Below are 4,451 nucleotides of genomic sequence, written 5' to 3'. Positions count from 1 at the left end.
ACCGTACGCTGACAAACACTCGCCCGTTTTCGGCCGTCCGTTGAGAATGTTCAATAAGGTGGCGGCCGGCGTCTCAGAATCGTCGTAGCGCTGAACAAACAACTCTTGGAATTGTGGCCAGGTAATACGAGCATAGCTGATCTGTGCAAGCCATTGGGAAGCGCTCCCTTCTAGTGCTCCACTCAGCGACATAACCAGCGCACTGCCCTCCAGAGGATGCTCCGTGAGAATCATGTCGGCTGTTTTGCGCCACGCGCTGGCGTCAGCTTCAGCCGCGTCTGGATTAAACTTTGGTAGTCTCAATGATTTTTCACTTGTTGTTGTTGAAGCAGGCTGCTGCATTGTTTTTAATATTTCGATGAATCGTAGATTTTGTGCTTCCGACAGAGATCGCCATTCACTATCACGCTGGGCCTGAGCCGATCCCACTTCTGATGTCAGGGGCTGAGACATTTGCTGGTCTCCTTCTTGCATTTTTGCTGCAGTTGCGTAGTGAGTCGCGGTCAACGTCTTCTCCGTTTAGATATCAAAAGCAAAGTGAAAGTCGGCTTCCTTCTGCCGGCTTCTTCTGACACACGTCAAAAGGTATTGCCTCATCCAATTGCAAATTCCTTTCTTTTCTCTCTCATATGCAATTCCTTTTTGGTTCTTCTCTCTCTCTCTCAGAGTCCATACTCGGCTGAGACGACACTCTCTCTCGTTCTCAGTCCACACTCTCAGCAATTGTGCAATTAAAAGGAACCACAAATAACCTAATGACTAGTTTATTTTATTCTTTATTCTTTCTCTTTCTTAATGCTTTACAGTTTCCTTTACATTTTCTTTCTTCTTATACATCTCCGACATGTATGTACTTATTTTATCGTTTTAGTTATATAGGTTATCTTCTGTTTGTTGGTAGTGTGTCGTGGTTCAACGAGCTTCCGTGTGGTGTAATGGAGTTCTGGAATTAATTTAAAATGAGTACTTTTCTCTTAATCGATTTTTAAACAAATAAATATCAACAATGGGTCTCAAAATTTTATTATTTATTTCTTGTTATTGTTATTGTTTCCCTGTCTTCCTGTCGTCTAAACTCATTGAAATAACTACGATTGCTGTATACTTATTCTCTTTATTATTATTATTATTATTTTATTATTATTTTTTTTTTTTCAAGTTACCCGACATGCTGAAGCTAGCCGATCGGCTGTGCGATACAACCTCACGACCAAATGCGGACAGACATTGCCCTTAGGGTATTTGTTTTGGCCATCCCCATGCTACGCGAGTACCCCGTTCTCTACAGTGTATCGCCTAATACATGTGGATAGTCTCTTATATTGTTCTTGTTTACTAGTACATCACCTCATCCCCATGCTAAGCGGCCGCTTTGTGCATTACAGTGCGCCGCCCAATACATGTTAATGGGTCTATATAAACTTTTATTTTAGTTGTTCCATCGAACTGGTACTTCCCTTGCTAAGCGGCCGCTCTGCTTCCGCAGTTTGCCGCCTAATACAAATGAAAGCCCAATCCGATAGTATTTATTATAAATCGACATTTCTTCATATTACTTTGCCCCCTTTCTCATGCTAAGCGGCCGCCTTGTGTAACACAGTGGGCCGCCTAATACATGTTAAAGGAGAAAATTTATTTATTTATTATTGTTTTCTATTTATAAGCTTGCTCCCGAACTCTAGTCTGCTAGTCTACATCCCACTGTGCCTGCACCGATCGAACCGCTCGACCCTCTTCTGTCTTGGCTTGAATTTGCCGCCAGCCGTTGCCAACTCGACCCAAACTGTCTGCACTCTCCCGGCTGTCATCACTCAAGAACGAATACCACCGCTGTCGTAGCACGAACTGTCTGCAACATGTTTCATCCGCCCTTCGTTGGCGATCGAACGTTCGACCGAGCTGTTTGGTTCGCATCGAACCATCGACAACCACGACCGCCTGTCGCCACTTGTCGACGGCCGACCGTTCGATCGAACCGTTCGATCGAACCGTTCGACGCAACCTCGAACCGTTCGTGCTACACTCGAACCTTCCATTTAATTCGCGAAGACAAACACTATTTAATTTAATTAAAATTCTAGTCTAACTCTTTGGTTATTAAACATTTCCACTTGTATCTTGGTCACTTATTTATTTTATTTTTCTCTCTGCTGTTGTGCAGCTTCGGTCTTTGCACTTGTCCTACACTCCCCTTTACATTTTTGTCTGCGTTTGGAATTACTGCCTTTATTTCCATTTTTCATAACTTGTTGCTTGCATATTTTTATACCCTTGCAGAGGGTATATTGATTTCAGTCAGAAGTTTGCAACGCAGTGAAGGAGACGTTTCCGACCCCATAAAGTATATATATTCTTGATCAGCATGACTAGTCGAGTCGATCTAGCCATGTCCGTCTGTCCGTCTGTCCGTCTGTCCGTCCGTTTCTACGCAAACTAGTCTCTCAGTTTTAAAGCTATCGGGCTGAAACTTTCCCAAAAGTCTTATATCTTTTGCAGGTAGTATATAAGTCGGAACCAGCTGGATCGGACAACTATATCTTATAGCTCCCATAGGAATAATCGGACAAATAAGTGAAAAAAAATTATATCTTTGGTGTTTTTTAGCATATGGCCTCCTAAGCTGGGAAATAACAATTTTTAAATAATTTTGAATTTTGAATTAAATTTTATCGAAATCGGACGACTATATCATATAGCTGCCATAGGAACGATCGGAAAATTTGTGGAAAAATAATATGAAAAAAATTATAGCTTCGGTGTTTTTCAACATATAACCTCTAACGCTTGGAAATAACATTTTTTATTTAGTTCTGAATTTCGAATTAAATTTTATCAAAATCGGACGACTATGTCATATAGCTGCCATAGGAACGATCGGAAAATTGGTAGGAAAATAATATGAAACAAATTATAGCTTCGGTGTTTTTTAACATATAACCTCCTACGCTTGGAAATACGATTTTTTAATTAGTTCTGAATTTTGAATTTAATTTTATCAAAATCGGACGACTATATCATATAGCTGCCATAGGAACGATCGGAAAATTGGTAGGAAAATAATATGAAACAAATTATAGCTTCGGTGTTTTTTGACATATTATCTTATACTATTGGGAATATCATTTTTTGTGTTTTTAAATTTAATAATTATAGCTGCAAGGGTATATAAGCTTCGGCTTGCCGAAGCTAACTTCCTTTCTTGTTATTATTTCTTTCATTTATTTATTTCCTTATGCTCATTGTGTTTAGTTTTATTTTTTATTACTATATTCTTCTTCATTTCAGCTTTATATATTTCTTTTACACTCCATTGCACCCACTTCACTCTACTCACTCTCTTACATAATAATGCTAAACGTTATCCAGAACATCTGTCCTTCCTTCTGCTTTCTTTCGCCGTCTCGGATCCTTCCTGTGTCCTTGGTTAAATCCGTTCTTTGACGAAAGCTACCGTCTGCGCCAGTTATCAATAAGTAGGTTCCTTTGATGATTGTCTCCGACAAGATCCCGACCAAATTAAAAGTTAGGTGTTTGCTGGTTTCAAGTTAAACCCAGAATGAATGTCTTTATTTTATAATTCTTCGTTCAAACCTTATTGTTTACGTACAATGTGCTGACCTAGCGGAATGGATCTGTAATTGGACCGGATGCCTATCTGGGGCTTGGACTCAGCAGTGGTCGTTTGGTGGTGTTTGTTTGGTTGGCGACTTTGTTGCTAGCTGCTTGCCAAACGTAGGGGCTTAGGTGGGGGACCGCCGATGGAATGTGCTGAGGCGGTAACTCGCGCGTGTTTTATATTTGCTCCCACATTTATTCGCCTAGTGTCTAAATTACCGATCTGATATATTCCCAAATTTACATTTTCAACTCGGTTGAGGCCGCCGTTTGCATGCAAATTAGTTATTTGTGTTAAACCCATTATCTTTATTATTATATTGGATAATAGTTAACGACGCTTTGTGCATTGTTGTTGTTTCTTATTTACATTGTTGTTTTGGCGCTCTCTCGCGCCGTTCGCTCCGCTACATTCTCCCAACTTCAGTCACCGGCTCTCATTTTCGAGTTAACGGGTCTTTGCTGAATTGGTTTTATCGCTCTCTTTTCTAATCTTTCCTCAGCGTTCTGCAAAGCCACACAGCTGTTTGTTGGCACTCATCTAAAGCTTCCTACTTTTTCTACATTCTACATTTAACTGACTTCAACGTGTAAACGATGTCTGCCTGTTGTGTTGTTGGTTGCCAATTTGTTGGTAAAATCACTTCTCGGCAGCCAATTGTTAGTTGCTGGTTATGTGAAAACACTGCGCACGCTAAATGTGCAGACTTTGGGCACAGTGCTGCCCAAATTGCTGATCGCACTAGATCTAATGCTAACCTGGACTGGACGTGCCCTACATGCCTACATATCAAAATTGATATAAGAGCATTTATGAGGCAAACGGAGCTAGAGTT

General features: G+C 40.6%; 1 long non-coding RNA gene across 1 annotated transcript; it reads right to left on the bottom strand.

Annotated features, from left to right (window-relative positions):
- Positions 1–715: 715 nt before the first annotated feature.
- On the bottom strand, positions 716–3,800 carry LOC119561748. The gene is made up of 3 exons (XR_005221441.1): positions 3,608–3,800; positions 3,343–3,534; positions 716–943 (listed from the first exon to the last, which is right to left on the bottom strand). It is a non-coding gene; the product is annotated as an uncharacterized LOC119561748 (long non-coding RNA).
- Between the last annotated feature and the right edge of the window lie 651 nt (positions 3,801–4,451).

The sequence above is a fragment of the Drosophila subpulchrella genome, unplaced genomic scaffold, assembly GCF_014743375.2.
Source record: "Drosophila subpulchrella strain 33 F10 #4 breed RU33 unplaced genomic scaffold, RU_Dsub_v1.1 Primary Assembly Seq36, whole genome shotgun sequence".
NCBI lineage: Eukaryota > Metazoa > Arthropoda > Insecta > Diptera > Drosophilidae > Drosophila > Drosophila subpulchrella.
The sequence above is the reverse complement of the archived record's forward strand: the minus strand, read 5'-3'. Positions and strand labels throughout refer to the sequence as shown.